The 21,468-nt window shown below is 46.5% G+C and overlaps 1 non-coding gene across 1 annotated transcript; it reads right to left on the minus strand.

The window, feature by feature from the left end:
* Nucleotides 1–18,767: 18,767 nt before the first annotated feature.
* Nucleotides 18,768–18,849, minus strand: trnas-aga (transfer RNA serine (anticodon AGA)). Its single transcript has one exon. It is a non-coding gene; the product is annotated as a tRNA-Ser (tRNA).
* Between the last annotated feature and the right edge of the window lie 2,619 nt (nucleotides 18,850–21,468).

Here is a 21,468-nt window from a genome sequence, read left to right on the forward strand (position 1 = left end):
TTTGCACTGATCCAGCCCCCTCTTCATTCCGATTGGTTAGAAGGGCAGAGACGTCCGCCAGGTCATGCACGTCAACCCTGTATTCCTATTGGTCCCACCCTGACATCAATCAACCAGACGCCATTGTGACCTGTAGCATGCGCAGTGCTTTCTGTTGTCATTGATAAATGAGACTGAGAACTGGATGAGAAAGATTGTTACATTAGCGATCCTGGGGTTTTAATAAGTCGCTCTGAGGAAGGGCCACTGCACCCGAAACGTTAACTCTGTCTTTTTACCTTCACAGATGCTGCCAGACCTGCTGAGCTTTTCCAGCAACTTTGTTCTTGTTCCTGATTTACAACATCCCAGTTCTTTTGTTATTTTTTAATAAGTCGCGATTGAAAAGACTTCCTGCAGCTCAAAGCTAAAGATATTCTTGATACCGCTCTGTCAGCGAATAGGGAAATGGCGGTGAAATAAGGATAATAAATACAGGTCTAGCAGTCCTCAGGTAAGATGTAAAGGGAATAATTATGAATATGAAGAACATCACGTGGTGAAGTGAGGTGAGTGTTGTTCATATGAACTGTGATTGGGCAGAGAGCGAGGTTAATCAAAAAAGAACAAGCATAAAGGAGATTCTTAAGAAAGGTCTGTGCAATAGAAAACAAGGAGAATCAGAAGGTAAAAGCCCAAGACGGAGGAAACAGTTTGAAGACCGAGGCTGCAAAAACTTCAATAAGTTGTTTCACTGCTAGTTATTGACACTAGCAGTATAACCCACATTCAACTGGAAATAGCTGTCTGAGTTGTCACTATAGTTAACTTCATAACAGATAAACTTCTCCACACTTTGTCTCAATAAGGCTGACAGTTGGTTCATAAATCAGTTCTTCTGCCAAGTCCATTCCTGTTTGAAAAGGGGTGTAGATCACATTTAAATCGACAATGCTAAATGTCAGTCCAGGCTGGCAGCCAAACTCCACTCCCTCACCACTGACTCCATCCCTGCCCCTGGTAACTGGCTGGTAACACACTGCTCACAGTCATGGTGCAATATTTCACCCCAAGGTGAGCTTCCAACCACATTTCTCACCCCCACGCCCATTACCACAAAGACCACGTATAATTTCAACCTCAACAACATCTCAGTTCATCTGTTGCTGAAACTCTCATGCATTCCTTTGTTACCTCTCGACTTAACTCCCCAAACACACTCCCGGCCGCCTTCTTAATTCTACTGCTCTGAAATCTTGAAATGACCCAAAAATCTACTGCCTGTGTGTTTACTCTCACCAATTTCAACATCTTCGGGTTTTGCCATCCGGTGCTCATTAACATACACATTTTCTGGGTGGCAAAGCACCAAGGTATTGAAATTCATATCCTTATTTTGAAATTTTGTCATCAAACCTCCTTCTTTTGATAGTGCCTCCAGCTGCAAAACCCTCTGAGATATATCTGAAGAAGGGTCACTGGACACAAAACAATAATGCTGTTCTCTCTCCACAAGCACTGCCAGATATGCTGAGTTTTTCATGAATTTCTGTTTGTGTTACTACTTTCAAGCATCTACTGTTCTTTTTATTTTTCCGTCAAGATATTTGTTCTCCCTGACTTCCAACCTCCTGTGGATTTCTGGCTTTAACTTTCCCACCTTTTTCATGGCCTCAGTTTCCAAGGCCATAAACTCTTGAATTTACTCCCTAAACATCCCTGGTTTTCAAAGTCCCTTTGTTTGTTCAGGATATTCCTTGAAACCTACTTCATTGGCCAGTTTTGGGTCACTTGTCCTAATAAGTGCCTGGTATCAAATATTGTTTTGTGACAACCTTGTGTAATATGTCAGATCATTGGATTGAATCAAAAATGTGAAAACATTTAAATTGTTCTTTTGGAAAACATCACTAACCCTTCACGATCATTTGGTAACTCCTTACCTAATATTGTTGCAAGTGCGACTTCATTACATGGACTGCAATCGTCGAGAAAGGTCAAACATCAAATTCTCCAGAGGTAACTGAGGATTGGCAATAGTTACTGATACCTGTGGAGAGTGATCCAAAGTTCATGTATCAGGAAATGTTGAATGAATGACATGGTGCAGAACTTGTTGGTTAATATAAGCTCAGAACAGAAAAGAAAAGGACTGCATTAAGAATAATTCCTGACTACAAAACATACTGTGGGAAGACAAAGCTTCTGAAACCATAGGGTTCAATGAAAGAAATGTGGTGGAAAGCTCATCTGGATGTAATCTGATAGAGTAACAGAAGCATTAAACAGACAGGTACTCACATTATTAGAGACAGAGGTAAGGCAGAAGTGAAACAGAGCAATATACTGAAATGGATTCAGATCCATACTAAAGGAGACACACCAGCCCTAAAGCAACAGAACATCTCACAGGTAACAGGCACAGCACTAAAACTCAACATTGTTGGCGAATGGTCAAAAATACTCCACCACGTCACTGTTGACAATTTGAGATTCCCCTGTTGCACCTGCAGCTGGAAAGATATCAGAAATACTGGAGTTAGAGAAAATTCTGTCAGTTGAGGAAATCCCGAAGGAACAGGTGGTCTCACTGTGCTACTGTTGCTGCAGTAGGATCCTCAGAGGAGATAGATTCATTCATAAACCAGAAAGTTTCAGGACTGAGGGAGTTGTGAAGCGATGGACCACCTGGAGTTGGAGGGAGATTTTATGAATGCATCTATCTCCTCTGAGGATCCTCCCCTCCTTCACAATGTATGACAATGTCTGTTCTGAGTATACCTGGTCATCCTTGGCCAGGAGGAGGGACGTCGTGAATTCCTGAAATAAAAGAGAGGTGTTGGAGCACCCCATAAGCCTGGCAACATCTAGGGAGAGAGAAATAGTGCTAATGTTTAGAACCAGTTATTATACTTTTATCTCTGCACTGATAGTGATTGATTTTTGAAGCTTCTTTCACTGAGGCTTATTTGAGGACCTACATATAGAATATTAAATCAAACAAAAGGAATAATTTGTGTGTCTGATTTCCAACCGAGACTGACACTGTCCTTACTAAACTTCTTTTACAGAATATATTAAAACAAATCACAGACAGGAAACTTTAAACAAACATCAAATCAAAATTTGGCATGATCAATCGGTTAATCAGAAACTGGATATTATTGGCCTTTTGAGTGTAAGTATTCGGGTCCCTGTCATTACCATTCACTGCAGGTAATTTAACCGTTATAACCTTCATGTTGATCTAAATCTGACATATGTATCCCATGATCCATTTCTTTTCAGTTAATGTGAACCCCTTGTTTTGTCTACGTTGCCTCAACCAACAGTAAACATTATAGTTCCGTCAAATCTCCCTTCAGCTTCAGTTAATCTCTGACATCATAAGCCTTTCCATTTTTAACCTTCCTGGCAAAGGAACAGGTCTGCTCCCTCTCAGCGACCCTACGTCCTTCCCAATGTGTGGGTGATCTCTGGTTTGCACAAACCCAGATGCCCTGTATTCCCATGTGTGATGTCATCATGCAGCAACAGTAGCACAGTGACATCGCCTGTTCCTTAGGGATTCCCTCAACTGAGAGATTTTTCTCTAACTCCAGTATTTCTGATATCTTTCCAGCTGCAGGTGGAACAGGAGAATCTCAAATTGTCAACAGTGACGTGGCGGAGTATTTTTGACCATTCATCAACAAGATCTTGGACAAAATCGATAAGGAAGATCTGACGAAGAAGCTATGTGAAAGGGTTTCTATAGCCTGGCTGCAGTAATTGTTTGTAGATAGTTTGACTGAGCGGTCAAAATCACTACATTTAAGCTCTAGTCTCTATCGAGTCATGGATATGAATCTTACCGGTAACCAAAATCATGAGTGATCTACCTCAGGCAGTCACATTGAAGGAGCTGGGCAACTTCAAGTTTGCAATGTTTACATTTCTTCTGGGTAACTGTGGCTGCTTGGGCCTCTGATACTCTCGGTGCTGAAAGTGGGAAAATGGGCAACAGCCTCCAAAAACAACAAGAGCTCTGGCTTCACAACGGCCCTTCAGAACTCCGCTAACACCCTGCTTTAGCGGATTTTGCATAGCTTGTTGATGCCAGTTTTTATGGCTCAACCGGTCAGCATTAGGTGGTAAACTGAAAAGTCGGGTGTTTGAGACCATCCAGGCACACAACTTTAGTTATTTTGGATCAAGCAATTTGAGTGACCACCGACCTGCACTTAACCCATGAAAAAGCTACAACAAGATTGGATTCAAAACACATCCATCAATGATTCTCTCTTCCCCAGCTCCACACAGAGTGAGACTGGGGCAAACAGAGGGTTTGACTTCGCTCTCCAATCCCCATTGCCAGATTTTATGGGCAGAGAGATCAAAAGATCGTACAAATGGTTTGAGTGCAGTCTCCTATAAACAGTCTCTGCAGGTGATCTAAAGTGTTAAACGGTGTGAGTAAAGTGTCAACAGCTGAATAACAGGTGAAGGGATGACCTGTGATCTGATTAAATGAGGCAGAGAGATAATTACAAAAACAAACTAAAAATAAGGTTGTGCTTGGCACAAACCAATTTCTGATGAAGGGTCTAGGCCCAAAACATCAGCTTTCCTGCTCCTAAGATGCTGCTTGGCCTGCTGTGTTCATCCAGCTCCACACCTTGTTATGGCTGGAATTATGTGATAGGTATAAGAATCACTTGCTGATAGTCTAACCAAAGTAATAAATAATCCAAAATTGTACTAACTAATCAAGAGAGAGATGTCATAACAATTTATCAAGGTGATGGTGTTGAAATAGGACAATAAGGAAGCTTTTATAGATGCAGAACAGTACAGGGGGATCACATGTAGACATGAACTTAAGATCATGATTGAGGCTGTCTTCATGGGCATGGAATTTGGCTATCAGTTTCTGCTCGGTGATTCTGCTTTGTCGTGTATCTCAAAGGTCACGTTGCATGTTTTCCCGAAGATTGGAAGCTTAATGTACTTTACTGCTGAAGTGTTCCCCAACTGGGAGGGAACATTCTTGTCTGGCAATTGTTGCACAGAGTCCATTCATCCGTTGTCATAGCGTCTGCATGTTCTCACTAATATACCATGCCTGGGGCATTCTTACCTGCACTGTGTGAGGTCGATAATGTTGGCCCAGTCACATAAGTATCTCCCTTTATGTGGTGGGTGGTGGCTGCATGTGTGATGCTAGTATCCATGTCAATGATCTGACATCTTTCAGAGGTGCCAGTGGCAGGGTTGTGTGGTGTTGTGGTCGACGTTGTCCTGAAGGTTGAGTAGCTGGCTGCGAACGACAGCCTGATTAAGGTTTGGAGGTTGTTTAACCAGAGAAGTGAAGGTGTATGGATGATCTTGGTGAGATGCTGGTCATCATCATTGACATGTTGAAGGCTGTGGAGAACATGGTGCAATGTCTCCGCTCTGGGGAATTCTTTATGATGAAGGGCGCTCTCTAGGTTGCATCCTGTGTCTGTCTTTTGAGGAGGCCATTGTGGGTTTTTGCTGTGGCACGTCGGAACTGATGAGCCTCTGTCCAAAAATAAGTCTCTGTCAGTGATCAAAAAGTGTTAGATGGTGTGAGTAAAATGTTAACAGCTGAATAGCAAGGGGAGGGATGACCTATGATCCAAGTAGAGGAGGAAGAGAGATAATTACAAGAAAATTTAAAAAAGACGGTGCTGGAGAGAAACAAAATGACTTTGTTTTTCCTGCAGAACATTAAAACCAATTTTGAGCACTTATTCCAGGATTTTAAATGAATATTTCAAAGCTATTGCCCTCATCTTTGAGCAGCCCACATGACTGCAAATTACACTGTCAGACGCTGGATAAATTTGGGAAATTGCTTCAATAAACCCATTCATTTCTGTTACAGATCGTAAGGAATTCTCATTCGGCTGAAGAGACACGATCAACACTTTGTTTGTTCTGTGTGCAGGGTCTCAGCGAAGATCTGAAGAGACTTTATACAACTGTTTAAGAAACTGTCGCCAATTTTACTTCTTACATCAGCCAGTGCATCGAAGGCCTGCAAAGCTGGCAACTGATCGAATTGCGGGGAGCTGGTTACATTGAAAATACATTTAAACTCTCTCCCAAATGAGAAAGGCCTCAAATATTTATCACAGTTTCAAGCAAACTACAAAACACATATAGAATCGTGAATTGAATTATTGATAATGTATAATCCATGTGTTAGGATTACGGAACGAAAGAACACTGCTGATGGTTCAAATCTGAAAGACTAAAAGTGAATGTGAGAGACACCCAGCAGGACAGAATCTAATCTATCAGCAGGGAATCTCTCCACCCCCAGAGACTGAGGTTAGATTCTTTCGAGCAGCATAGACTGAGGAAGGGTCACCAGACCCAAAAGGTGAACACTTTTTTTCTTCACAGATGCTGCCAGACCTGCTGAGCTTTTCTAGCAACTTCTGTTTTTGTTATACACTGAGAGACGGGGGAGAGGGGAGGGTGGCGAGGACGTGAGTGTGATGTGTACATTTATGAGGGAAACAGACAGAGTAAACAAGATGAATCTTTGTGCTTGGTGGTGGAATGAGTATCGGGGAGGGGGGGGGGGCAAAGGGCAGACACATTAGATGAGATGTTAGGATTTTTTTCACTCAGATGGTGGGAATCTGAAACTCACAGCCTGGAAATGTGGGAGAGGTGAAAACCATCATCACATGGCCCTGGTCTTTAGCTGTAAAAAATAAGCGCTGAAAGAACTGTGGATGTTGTATATCAGAAACAAAACAGATATTGTTGACAAAGTTCATAATAATAAAGTGTGAAGCTGGATGAACAGAGCAGGCCAAGCAGCATCTCAGGAGCACAAAAGCTGACGTTTCAGGCCTAGACCCTTCATCAGAGAGTGGAATGGGCTGAGGGTTCCGGAATAAACAGGGAGAGAGGGGGAGGCAGACCGAAGATGGAGAGAAAAGAAGATATGTGGAGAGGAGGGTATAGCTGGGGAGGTCAGGAGGGGATAGGTCAGTCCAGGGAAGACGGACAGATCAAGGAGGTGGGATGAGGTTAGTCGGTCGGAGGTGGAGGTGCGGCTTGGGGTCGGAGGAAGGGATGGGTGAGAGGAAGAACAGGTTAGGGAGGCAGAGACAGGCTGGGCTGGTTTTGGGATGCCGTGGGGGGAGGGGATGAGCTGAGCTGGTTGTGTGATGCAGTGGGGGGAGGGGACGAACTGGGCTGGTTTTGGGATGCGGTGGGGGAAGGGGAGATTTTGAAGCTGGTGAAGTCCACATTGATACCATTGGGCTGCAGGGTTCGCAAGCGGAATAGGAGTTGCTCTTCCTGCAACCTTTGGGTGGCATCATTGTGGCACTGCAGGACGCCCATGATTGACATGTCATCTAAAGAATGGGAGGGGCAGTTGAAATGGTTCGCGACTGGGAGGTGCAGTTGTTTATTGCGAACTGAGCGGAGGTGTTCTGCAAAGCGCTCCTCAAGCCTCCGCTTGATTTCCCCAATGTAGAGGAGGCCACACCGGGTACAATGGATACAGTATATCACATTGGCAGATGTGCAGGTGAACCTCTGCTTAATATGGAAAGTCATCTTGAGGCCTGGGATAGGCGTGAGGAAGGAGGTGTGGGGGCAAGTGTAGCACTTCTTGCGGTTGCAGGGGAAGGTGCCGGGTGTGGTGGGATTGGAGGGCAGTGTGGAGCGAACAAGGGAGTCACGGAGAGAGTGGTTTCTCCGGAAAGCAGACAAGGGTGGGGACGGAAAAATGCCTTGGGTGGTGGCGTCAGATTGTAGATGGTGGAAGTGTCGGAGGATGATGCGTTGTATCTGGAGGATGGTGGGGTGATGTGTGAGAAGGAGGGGGATCGTCTTTGGGCGGTTTTGGCGGGGGCGGGGTGTGACGGATGTGTTGCGGGAAACGCGGGAGAAGCGGTCAAGGGCGTTCTTGACCACTTTGGGGGGAAAGTTGCAGTCCTTGAAGAACTTGGACATCTGGGATGTGCGGGAGTGGAATGCCTCATCCTGGGAGCAGATGCAGCGGAGGCGGAGGAATTGGGAATAGGGGATGGAATTTTTGCAGGAAGGTGGGTGGGAGGAGGTGTATTCGAGGTAGCTGTGGGAGTTGGTGGGCTTGAAATGGACATCAGTTACAAGGTGGTTGCCTGAGATGGATGCTGAGAGGTCCAGGAAGGTGAGGGATGTTTTGGAGATGGCCCAGGTGAACAGGAGGTTGGGGCGGAAGGTGTTAGTGAAGTGGATGAACTGTTCGAGCATCTCTGGGGAGCAAGAGGTGGCGCTGATACAGTCATCAATGTAACGGAGGAAGAGGTGGGGTTTGGGGCCGGTATAGGTGTGGAAGAGGGACTGTTCCACGGAACCTACAAAGAGGCAGGCATAGCTGGGGCCCATGCGGCTGCCCATGGCCACCCACGTTGTCTGGAGGATGTGGGAGGAATCAAAAGAGAAGTTGTTGAGGGTGAGGACGAGTTCGGCTAGGCGGACGATGGTGTCGGTGGAGGGGGACTGGTCGGGCCTGCGGGACTGGAAGAAGCGGAGGGCCATGAGGCCATCTGCATGTGGAATACAGGTGTATAGGGACTGGACGTCCATAGTGAAAATGAAGTGTTGGGGGCCAGGGAATTGGAAGTTCTGGAGGAGGTGGAGGGCGTGGGTGGTGTCACGAACGGAGATGGGGAGTTCCTGGACCAAAGGGGAGAAAATGGAGTCCAGATAGGTGGAGATGAGTTCGGTGGGGCAGGAACAGGCTGAGACAATGGGTCGACCAGGGCAGGCAGGTTTGTGGATTTTGGGAAGGAGATAGAAACGGGCCTTCCAAAAATCCACACCCCAACCCCGCACTGGCCCGTTTCTATCTCCTTCTCAAAATCCACAAACCTGCCTGCCCTGGTCGACCCATTGTCTCAGCCTGTTCCTGCCCCACCAAACTCATCTCCACCTATCTGGACTCCATTTTCTCCCCTTTGGTCTAGGAACTCCCCACCTACGTCCGTGACACCACCCACGCCCTCCAACTCCTCCAGACCTTCCGATTCCCTGGCCCCCAACACCTCATTTTCACAATGGACATCCAGTCCCTATACACCTGAATTCCACATGCAGATGGCCTCAAGGCCGTCCGCTTCTTCCTGTCCCGGAGGCCCGACCTGTCCCCCTCCACCGACACCCTCATCCACCCAGCCGAACTCGTCCTCACCCTCAACAACTTCTCTTCTGATTCCTCCCACTTCCTACAGACAAAGGGGATGGCCATGGGCACCCGAATGGGCCCCAGCTATGCCTGCCTCTTTGTAGGTTACGTGGAACAGTCCCTCTTCCGCACCTACACAGGCCCCAAACCCCACCTCTTCCTCCGGTACATTGATGACTGTATTGGTGCCGCCTCTTGCTCCCCAGAGGAGCTTGAACAGTTCATCCACTTCACCAACACCTTCCGCCCCAACCTCCAGTTCACCTGGGCCATCTCCAGCACATCCCTCACCTTGCTGGATCTCTCAGTCTCCATCTCAGGCAACCAGCTTGTAACTGATGTCCATTTCAAGCCCACCGACTCCCATGGCTACCTGGAATACACCTCCTCCCACCCACCTCCCTGCAAAAATTCCATGCCCTATTCCCAATTCCTCCGCCTCCGGTGCATCTGCTCCCAGAATGAGGCATTCCACTCCCGAACACACCAGATATCCAAGTTCTTCAAGGACCGCAACTTTACCGCACAGTGGTCGAGAACGCCCTTGACCGCTTCTCCCGCATTTCCCGCAACACATCCCTCACACCCCGCACCCGCCACAACCGCCCAAAGAGGATCCTCCTCGTTCTCACACACCACCCCACCAACCTCCGGATACAACGCATCATCCTCCGACACTTCCGCCATCTACAATCCGGCCCCACCACTCAAGACATTTTTCCATCCCCAACCTTGTCTGCTTTCCGGAGAGACCACTCTCTCCGTGACTCCTTTGTTCGCTCCACACTGTCCTCCAACCCCACCACACCCAGCACCTTCCCCTGCAACTGCAGGAAATGCTACACTTGCCCCCACACCTCCTCCCTCACCCCTATCCCTGGCCCCAAGATGACTTTCAATATTCAGCAGAGGTTCACCTGCACATCTGCCAATGTGGTATACTGTATCCATTGTACCCGGTGTGGCCTCCTCTACATTGGGGAAACCAAGCGGAGGCTTGAGGACCACTTTGCAGAACACCTCCGCTCTGTTCGTAGTAAACAACTGCACCTCCCAATCGCGAACCATTTCTACTGCCCCTCCCATTCTTTAGATGACATCTCCATCATGGGCCTCCTGCAGTGCCACTATGATGCCACCCGAAGGATGCAGGAACAGCAACTCATATTCCGCTTGCGAACCCTGCAGCCCAATGGTATCAATGTGGACTTCACCAGATTCAAAATCTCCCCTTCCCCCACCGAATCCCAAAACCAGCCCAGTTCGTCCCCTCCCCCCACTGCATCACACAACCAGCCCCGCCTTTCTCTGCCTCCCTAACCTGTTCTTCCTCTCACCCATCCCTTCCTCCCACCTCAAGCCGCACCTCCATTTCCTACCTACTAACCTCATCCCACCTCCTTGTCCTCTCCATCTTCTCTGGACTGACCTCACCCCTCCCTACCTCCCCACCTATACTCTCCTCTCCAGCTATCTTCTTTTCTCTCCATCTTCGGTCCGCCCCCCCCTCTCTCCCTGTTTATTCCACACCCTCACCCCAACCCCTCTCTGATGAAGGGTCCAGGCTCGAAACGTCAGCTTTTGTGCTCCTAAGAAGCTGCTTGGCCTGCTGTGTTCATCCAGCTTCACACTTTATTATCTTGGATTCTCCAGCATCTGCAGTTCCCATTATCTCTGATACAATTGTTGACAAAGTTCTGCAGGTCTGGCAGTATCTGTGAACAGAAATCAGAGTTAACATTTTGTGTCAAGTTTCCCTTCCTTAGATCTATTCTCTCCGCAGATGGTGCCAGACATACAGAGTTTTTTCAGCAATTTCTGTTGAATTGTGATGACATTTCGGACACATCTTTGGGAAAAGTGCTGGAAATGACACTTGAATAGTTATTTGACCAGCAATAATTCGATGGTCCAAAGGGCCTTTTTCTCTGCTGTGGACTCCGAAACTGGGAGATTGGTTCAGATCAGTGAGCAAGGGCACGGAAAGGGGGAGGGGGACGGGGAACAGAGGGAATGAGCGGGTGAAGGCTGGAAGAATTTCGCCGACAAAAGCTTTCAAGCGAAGGGGAGTGGTGATGGAGAAGGAGAGACAAAAGAAGTGTCTGATATAACAAGGTGTGGAGTTGGGTAAACACAGCAGGCCGGGCGGCATTGGAGTATCAGGAAACTTGACGTTTCAGGTCTGGGCCCTTCTTCAGAAATGGGGAGGGTGAGAGGTCTCTGAAATAAATGGGTGGACAGTGATAGCAGGTAGATAGTGGAGTGGATAGGGTGGGAAAGAAGATGGACAGGTCAATGAGGCGGGTATGAAGTTTGAAGAGGTGAGTGTTGGAAGGGAGTGGGGATGTGGGTTGTTCAGTGAGGGGGGAGAGGTGAATATGTTGGAGAGAAGATGGGCAAGTCAAGGAGCAGGGATGAGCGGGCGCTGATCTTGGGATGAGGTCAGGGTTGGGGAGATTTTGAAGCTTGTGAAGTCCACATTAATACCACAGGGCTGCAGGGTTCCCAGGCCGAATATGAGGTCCTGTTCCTCCAACCTTCGGGTGGCATCGTTGTGACACTGGAGGAGGCCCGGGATGGTCATGTCATCAAGGCAGCAGGAGGGGGAGTTGAAGTGGTTTATGACTGGGAGTTGTTGTTTGTCACAAGCTGAGTGTAGGTGCTCTCTGTGATCTCTGAGCCTGCGTTTGGTCTCCCTGATGTAGAGGAAGCCACATTGGGGACAGTGGGTGCAAAAGACCTCATCAGCAGATGTACAGGTGAACATCTGTTTAGTGTGGAAGGTTTTCTTGGGGCCTGGGATGGAAGTGAGGAGGGAGGTGTAGGGGCAGGTGTAGCACTTCCTGCGGTTGCAGGGAAAGGTGCCAGGGCTGGTGGGGATCGTGGGAAGTGTGGAGTGGAAGAGGGAGCCATGGAGAGCGCGGTCCCTCCAGAAAGCAGATCAGGGTGGGAAGGGAAAAATGTCTTTGGTGGTGGGGTCAGCTTGCGGGTAGTGAAAGTGGTGGAGAATGATCTGTTGGATCCGGAGATTGATGGGGTGATACGTGAGGACAAGGGGGATTCTCTATTTGTTTTTATTGTGGGGAGGGAGTGTAAGGGCTGAGGTGTGGGAAACGCAAGAGATGGGGTCAAGGGTATTTTCAACCACTGTTGCGGGGGGGTTGTTTGTGTGTGTGTGTGTGTGTGTGTGTGTGTGTGTGTGTGTTGTGTGTGTGTGTGTGTGTGGCCATTGCCGTCCTTGAAAAACAAGGACACTTCAGATGTCCGGGAGTAGAACACCTCATTTTGGGAGCAGATAGGTCTAGGAAGGACAGACAGGTATCAGAAATGGCCCAGGTGAACGTCAGGTTGGGGTGGAAGGTGTTGGTAAGGTAGATGAAATGTTCAAGCTCCTCGTTGGAGAATGGAGCAGCATTGATACAGTCATTGATGTAACAGAGGAAGAGATAGGGGGATAGGGCCAGTGTAGCTGTGGGATAGGGACTGTTCCACTTTTCCCACAAAGAGGCAGGTACAGCATGTGCCACTGTGGCCACCCCTTTCATCTGTAGGAAGTGAGAGGAGTTGAAGGAGAAGTTGTTCAGATGAAGAACGAGTTCAGTTTGGTGGATATTGGTGAAGGGGGACTGGTCTGGCTTGTGGGACCGGAAGAAGCAGAGGGCTTTTTTTAGGAGAATGCAAGTATACAGGTATTGGACATTCATGATGAAGATGAGGTGTTGACGGCCAAGGATTCGAATGTTTTGGAGGAGGTGGAGGGATTGGATGGTGTCCCGGATGTAGGTGGGGAGCACCGGGACCAGGGGGGAGGAAAGAGAGTCGAGATAAGTGGGGATACATTCGGTGGGGCAGGAGCAGGGATCATGGGTCGACCAGGGCAGTCGGGTTTATGGATTTTGGAAAGGGGATAGAAGCGGGCGGTGTGGGGTTGAGCAGCGATGAGGAAGGAGGCTGCTGGTGATGAGGTTATGGGTGTTCTGGGAGATGCTGTTTTGGTGGTCGTCGGTGGGGTTATGATCATGGGGACAGTAGGAGGAGGTGTCAAAAGCTGACACATGGCTGATATATAAGTTATCCATGTAGGAGAAAAATACGTAGAATACTTGCACACACAGCAACAAATGTCCCCGAGAATATCAGAGTCAATGTGTGAGCCTCTTCAAGAAGGGCGAGGTGCCTGACTGTCTGCCACTGAGAAAGGGCGCGGGAGTGTCTACAAGTCAGGTCGCAAGGATTAGTGTCATGTAAGCTGGTTGTCTTTCAGGGTTTGCATCACTCAGGCGGGGGTACAATTCCCAGTCAGGAAATGATGATTTATATCTCTTCCTGTTAACTGTAGGAATGAAGTAAATTCCTGGTTATGCACAGAACACGCACTCTGAATCTACCAGAATCAGTCCAATGAGAACTTGCCTTCACATTGAAGGATAATGGCAGCAGTTTGATGGGAATTTGACCACAACAAACTCCCCTCCAATTTTCTCACCATTCTGAGTTTGAACTATGCCGCTGTTCCATCAGCGTCGTTGCTTCTAAATCCTGGAACTCCCTTCCTAATAACATCAAAGCTGTACCTACGTGCCAAGGAGTTTGAGTGTTCAATAAAGTAACTCATCACCTCCATCTGTGGGGGAATTAGGGATGGGCAATAAATCCAATCCCATTGAATGAAGTCCTATCCCAGGCTTCCGGGTTCAAGTTGCAGCTTCTAACTGAGCACCTACAAACGGTCAGGAACATGTTCAGAAGCAAAGTGTGGGAGTGAAGCAAAAGTGAAAAGCAACAATGGCTGTGACGGAGGCAGGGGCATGAGGCAGGAAATGAGTGTGGAACTGTTGGTGCAAGGATCAATGTTGGCTCCAATGGTCCAGGCTTTACATTTGCTCAGGAACCAAAATGAACCTGTTCGTCTTGTTAGGTTCCCTCAGTGTGTGTTAACGTTGTTCATGGGCCCCAGGAGGATGAGCCCATGCTCCTTATCCAGTTAGCTGAAACTGGTGAAATTTGTCAGTTTTAAACCAAAGGGTCCAGGCCCAAAACGTCAGCTTTTGTGCTCCTGAGATGCTCTTTGGCCTGCTGTGTTCATCCAGCTCCACACTTTGTTATCTCGGATTCTCCAGCATCTGCAGTTCCCATTAACTCAGGAGAAAATTGTCTCTTTCCATGTATTTTCACAGGAGTGGTGTTAGATCAAAATTCTCACTGAGTAACACTGATACAGGAAAGTTCCCCAAGTTACTGTGATTGCGTGGTTACGGAAATGGCCCTACGGGTGGGTAAAAAATCAGTGTGTAGTAAACAGGCGATCTTGAGTTAAAATCCCAGCGGTGCCTGAGCTTTACATTGAAGATTCCTTGTTTCAACTTCTCTGAAATGCCATATTGTTGATCTGAACAGCAAAGTTACTTGCCCCCCTTTATTCATTCACAGACTGAGGGTGCGACTGGCTCGGCCAACATCTATTGCCCGTTGCTAATTACCCACCATGTTTGCTGTGGGCCTGGAGTCAGATGTAGGCGCGATCAGGTAAGGATCAAAGATGCCTGAACGACATGAAGGAACAACATGGGTTTTGGTCCCCTGATGATGGATTTATGGCCATCATTGCATTCTAAATTACAGATATTTATTGAATTGAAATCCCATTATCTTCTGGGGGTGATATTTGAACATTGGTCTCCAGAATGTTACCTTGCTTTCTAAATAAACAGACCAGCAACAATACCACTCGACCATTACTTGTCCTGTCGGTGCAGAGAACTGAGCATCGTTCCTATGTTTGAATGCAGACAGTTATCATTTGGTGCTGGCACTCCTGTCGCCTATTTCCTCCCTCTCAGGGAATGGTTTCCTGCTGACAATTAATTCATCCTGATGTTTGGTAGGAATAACAAGGTGAGATGGAATAAACTGCAGCCTTACTGCGGAATATTGTGAAAATGAGACAGATTCCACCGCACTGTCAGGCAGTGCATCCCACACCTTAGCCACTCGCTGGCTGAAAATGTTTTTCTCCACCTCACTTCTGCTTCTTTTACCAATTACTTTCAATCTGCAGCTTCTCACTGTCGATCCTTTCATGAATGGAAACATTCTTCCTAGTTACTCTGTCCAGACCCCTCCTGACGTTGAATTCCTCAATCAAATCTCCTGTTGGTCTTTTCTCCAAAGAAAATAGTGCCAACTTCTCCAATCTGTCTTCATAACTCAGTTTCTCATCTCTGCAATTATTCTGTTTTTGGTACATTACTTAATATTTTGTTCTCATTTGCTTTATTGATTTCTTGGTCCTCCTTTGCTCAAATCTAAAGTTTTCCCAATCCTCAGGCTTCCGACATTCTTTGGAAACTTTATTAATGTTATCCCTTGACTTAATGTTTCATTTAACTTCCTTTGTTAACCTTGGTTCTCTTGCTTTTCTGGGTCATTAAACCTTTACAGAAGCTTTCTAATCCACCAGAGCCAGTATTCTTCATAATTGTCCTTGTTTAGATTTAAGATCCTAGCTTCAGGTTGATCCTCATCTTCTTCAAACTTAATCAAAAACTTGACATATTTTTAAGGTAAGAGGTGAAAGATTTAAAAGGGACCTGAGGGGCAACATTTTCACACAGAGGGTGGCTCGTGTGTGAAATGAACTGCCAGAGGAAATGGAAGATGGAGGTACAGTTACAACATTTAAAAGACATTTGGACAGACATATGAATAGGAAAGGTTCAGAGGGATGTGTACCAAACACAGGCAAGTAGGAGTAGTTTAGTTTGGGAGACTTGGTCAGCATGGACAAGTTGGACCAATAGGTCTGTTTCTGTGCTGTATGACTCTATGAACACCAGGAACTGATCACCCTCATTCTATGCTGTCACCATTCATTCATTTTACACCAACAGTAAAAACATCACAGTCATCAAATAATTGTGGCATTTTGTTTCTTTTCTGGTGGATTAGGAATTCTATTTAGAAGGCTAAACACTCATCATGTTTCGAGGGAATAAGTGTCTCCTTGGCTCAGTCCTTAGTAACAGAAACACTATTTGGAGAATGTGAGCCCAGTACCAGGTTTTACAATCGGGGTGGGAAAGTCTCTCAGCAGCTCCAGTCTCAAACATTGTCCGGTCTTCAGACTTTTCAAAGGGCAGCAACGGGAAATGAGGGATATCGATATAGAATCCCTACAGTGTAGAAACAGGCTCTTTGGCACAACAAGTCCACACTGAACCTCAAAGCATCCCGCCTCCCCATAACCCACCTAATCTACACCTTCCTAAACACTCTGGGCAATTTATCACGGCCAATCCACCTACCCTGCACATCTGTGACTGGGAGGAAACCCATGCAGACACGGGGAGATGACACAAATTCCACACAGACAGTCGCCCAAGGCTGGAATTGAACCCTGGTCCGTGGTTCTGTGCGGTAGTAGTACTAAACACTGTGCCACTTTGCTGCCCCCAATATGGATAATTAGCAGCAGTGTCAAATGGAGAAATGGTCCTTTTAGTGTCTACCTCAATATGCAACTCTATTTGCCTCTGGGTATTCACCTCCATCCAAGGTAGGGACACTATCACTGCCTGAGTGGCCCAAGTGATAGGGAGGGGAAGATCAAACGGGCACTGCCCTCCCCAGCACTGTTTGCAGGCAAAAAAACAATGGTTTAATGAGAGAGACAATGGGAACTGCAGATGCTGGAGAATCCAAGATCATAAAGTGTGGAGCTGGATGAACACAGCAGGCCAAGCAGCATCTCAGGAGCACAAAAGCTGACGTTTCGGGCCTAGACCCTTCATCAGAAGGGTCTTGGCTCGAAGTTTCACTTCACGCTCAAGGTACGGATTGAGAAGCGAGGGGTTTGCAGATGGCTGGGTGAAAAGACACCAGGATTGCATCTTCCTGTCTCCCAGATACAGATTCGGGGAACATGCACAGTGCCACAACTGATCAGAGAGGGCTACACCACTGAAAAAGACCCTTCGACCCATCGGGTCTGACCGGTTGAACTCGAGACCTTGACTGTTCTTGGAACAAAACCAAAATTGCTGGAAAAGTTCAGTAGGTCTGGCAGGATTTGTGAAGAAAAATCAGGGTTAACACAGTGAGTCGGGGGACCCTTTCTCAGAACTGACTGTTCTAGTCTTACTTCCCAGCACATGGCTCGCAACCTCACCATAGTTAGCCCTGCAAGTGAATATCTTAAAGCTCTTTAACTTTTATGAAGGTTTGTGCTTGTGCTGCAATGACAGGCAGTGAGTTGCCTTCTCCCACCTTTGGCAGTCTGATTGAAAAGCCTGGTTCCTTGTCTCAAGCAAACTGAAGGGAGTTAACAGCCCTTGCATTCAATACCAGACTTCTCCCATAGTCAGCAGGATCTGAAGCAGCATAGGGATGCCCCACTAGACATTGGCCCACGACCTTAACCAATCAGCCATGACTGCTGGGAGAGATATGATGCCGTTTATCTTTTCAGGTCGCTTTCCCTGGCCAGTTGAGCTGTGGCAGAATGAATTATTGCTGGGTTTGTTTGAATCCAATCACTTCGCAGATTTTTAAAGTGTTATACTTGGTAGACGGTGATCCTGGTTGTTTCATCCCAATAGATAAAATAAACTTTCATTCGCAAGCAAAATATCAATTGCAGGAAAAAGGCTCAGCAGATCTGGGAGCATCTGTGGGCAGATAATTTGAGTCAATGTTTTAGAGCTTCTTCAGAACTCTGTTTTCTTCTTTCTGTGGTGCAGTTTCTGCTTTTGTTTCAGATTCCAAGCATTCCCAGCTCTTTATGGCAGCGAGAAAAGCAACAGTGAAATACCTTTGAAGTCACTCACCAGACAAGATTTCCGTTTGGGCAACATTTTCCTGACTACCTTAAAACCCGTAACTGTACAGTCTAAAGGGAACTGGTAGAGTGAGAATACCACTTGTTCCTTCCTCGGTGGCCTCAAACCGACAGCTTCACATTTCACAGTTGAAAGTGACAGCCAGTTGATTAGATTAGATTCCCTACAGTGTGGAAACAGGCCCTTGGGCCCAACAAGTCCACACTGCCCCTTGAAGCATACCAACCAGACCCATCCCCCTGTAACCCACACACCCATGAACACTATGGGCAATTTAACATGGCCAATCCGCCCAGCCTGCACATCTTTGGAGTGTGGGATGAAACTAGAATGGCTGGAGGAAACCCACACAGACAGTCGTCAGAGGCTGGAATCGAACCTGGTTCCCTGGTGCAGTGAGGCTGCAGTGCTAACCACTGAGCCACCGTGCCGGATGGCAGCACAGAAAATTGCGAGCTCTTAAAGCAAGTTTGGAGTGAATTCAAACTCCCAACTGCCCTCAGTTGGAATGATAATTGTCTGTATCAGCTGTACTTTTCCAAAACTGAAGGCATTTCATGAAAAACAGCAGTTATGCAGAATAAACAGACGGAACACTGCAGAAACTCAACATGCCCAGCTGTACTGGTGGGAAGTGAAACAGAGCTGACGCTTTCGGGAAAACGGGATTCTTGTTCAGAACATGTCTTTCCTGAATGGCAACACGTTGCCTGACCCGAGAAAATGTGAGCTTGTTTTGAGAGGAACGTAGTTGGCAGGATTTGAACCTGCGCGGGGATACCCCAATGGATTTCTAATCCATCGCCTTAACCACTCGGCCACAACTACAGGCCACTGACTGACTTTTAGTATTTCTTTTGACATGTATCTAACAGGAAAGGCAAGGATTCAATTCGTGATGTCTGTGCCACGACCCTAATATTTACTGTCACCCTGTACTTGATCAGAACAGTGTCGGCTGTTGTGGGATTGAATTGAACTAAACACGTTGATGAACGATAGAGTGGATGGAAAGGATCCATTTCCATGAGCGGAGACATTAATTATCAGGGCAATGGATCGAGGAAGAATTATGTCCTTGCATTTTAATCGCGCCTTTCACCACCACCCAAATCACAGCCAATGAAGTATATTTGGAACAGAATCATCTTTGGCAAATCTAACGTGCAAATCAGAGCAGTTGGTTTAATGAGAGGTCTAAAAACAAAATGCTGGCACTGGAGACGCCGATGAGTTCACACCGAACTTTGGAGGCTTGTTGCGTGCTGATTTATACTCGGGTGTGTTATCTCAGAGAAAAGAGTTGCCCATTTAAATCAGAGATAAGGTGGGTGTTCTCACATTCAGGGAGAAGCAAATCAATGGAATTCTTGAGAACAGTGGCTGTCCTGGCTCGGTTTATTCAGGGCTGAGAAGACATTTCGTCATTTTGGTTGTCAAGGGCCACATGGATGAGGCAGAACAGTGGTGTTGAGGATTACCAAATCAGCCATGACCTTATTAAAATTTGCAGCTGACCTGGCTGGCTAAATGGCTCCCATTTGCTCCAATTGCTCATCTGTCATTTGGAAAATGCGAGGGTCAATGTAAAAGAAGAAATAGCAAAACATTCACCAAAGATGACCGCCGTCAAACTGAGTCAACATCGTTCGGTGAAAGGAAATCTACCTTGACAATTTTCCAAGAGTTACTTGTTAATATTAAAAGCAGAGTTCATGTAGGAAGCCTATAGATGAATTTTATTTGCATTTTCTATACCACTCAGAAAGGGGTCATATAAAAGGTCATAGCACAAGTATGTTGGGTAATAAATGAGCATGGACTTTCTATTCTTTAATTAACAGAAGACACAGAATCAGGATCAATGTGTTTATTTTTGTATTTGAAACACCCATTCCACACAACCCACCCACCATGCTCTTAAATACACTATTTGATGGGGACTGTTCTCTTCGAGATCTTTTAAGCTGATATAGTTCATTAAACCTGCCACATTGTACATTACCAGAACTAAATTAGCCACACAGCACATCCTAGCCCTTATGTATATTTTGCCTGTTTGAAAAGTTACGGAGACACTTTTTTTTCTTGGAAAGTTATCACCTTCATAAGAAAAAGGGATTTATACTGAATGAAAAATCGTAAGCAGTTCTTTACTTGGCACAGATTTATTAACAGACATCAACATTACAGATGTGTAGTTCCTGACTCCACCCTGTGACTGGAAGTGTCTTGTTATCAGTTCTCCAGTCACCAAAGAATGTGTGCAAAATATTTGATAAAAATGAACAACTACAGTCAAGGCCACTAAAACATTTGTCATCTGTGTGGCTGCCAAGATGCCTCAGAAAGTGGGATGATTGATTGAATCCTTTCCCACACTCAGCAGCATGGTGATTCAGTGGTTTACATTGCAGCCTCACAGAGCCAGGGACCTGGGTTCGATTCAAGCCTTGGGCGACTGTCTGCGTGGCGTTTGTACATTCGCCCTGTGTCTGCATGGGTTTTCTCCGGGTGCTTCCGTTTCCGCCCACAGTCCAAAGATGTACAGGCTCGTTGGATTGGCCATGCTAAATTGCCCATAGTGTTCAGCGGTGTGTGGTTTATGGGGGATGGGACTGGGTGGGATACTCCAAGGGGCAGTGTGGACTTGTTGGGCCAAAGGGCCTATTTCCACACTGTAGGGAATGTAATGTTTCAGAACAAATGCATGATTTCTCTCCCGTGTGAATTCGCTGGTGTGAGAGCAGACAGAAATACTGACTAGATCTCTTCCAATGCTTGGAGCATTTGACTCACCTCTCCTAATTACGATCTTGCTAGTGAGTAGCAGGTAGGATGTTTTGAACCCTTTCCACACTTCAAGCAATTATAGAGTACGAGAGATATTCAGCACAGAAACAGAGTCTTTGGTTCAACTCAACCATGACGACTAGGTTTCCAAAATTAATCTCGTCCTGTTTGCCAACATTTGGCCCATAAACCCTTCCTGTACATGTATCCATGCTGATGCCTTTTATATGTTGTATTTATACCAGCCTACACCATTTCCTGTGTCAGTTCATTCCAGACACGCTCCATCCTGCGTAACAAAACATTACACGCTATGTCCCTTTAAAGTCTTTACCCTCAACCTGAAACCTCTAACCTCACGTTTGGACTCCCCTACCCTGGGAAAAAGACCCGATCACTAAACTTCAAGATTTTATAAAATTCTATTAGGTCACTCCTCAGCCTCCAACCCTCCAGTATAAATAGCCTGAGTTTATTCAGCGTCTCCCTCCAGCTCAAGCGCTCCAACCCTGGCAGCATCTTTGTAAACCTTTTCTAAACCTTTTAATCTTTCCTTGAGCAGGGAGAAGATAATTGACTGCAGTTTGCGAGGTTTTGTCTGTGTGTATTAACGTGGTTAATGGTTGCAGAGAGGATGCTCTTTACCTCTCCAGT

The sequence above is a fragment of the Stegostoma tigrinum genome, chromosome 8, assembly GCF_030684315.1.
Source record: "Stegostoma tigrinum isolate sSteTig4 chromosome 8, sSteTig4.hap1, whole genome shotgun sequence".
NCBI classification, from domain to species: domain Eukaryota; kingdom Metazoa; phylum Chordata; class Chondrichthyes; order Orectolobiformes; family Stegostomatidae; genus Stegostoma; species Stegostoma tigrinum.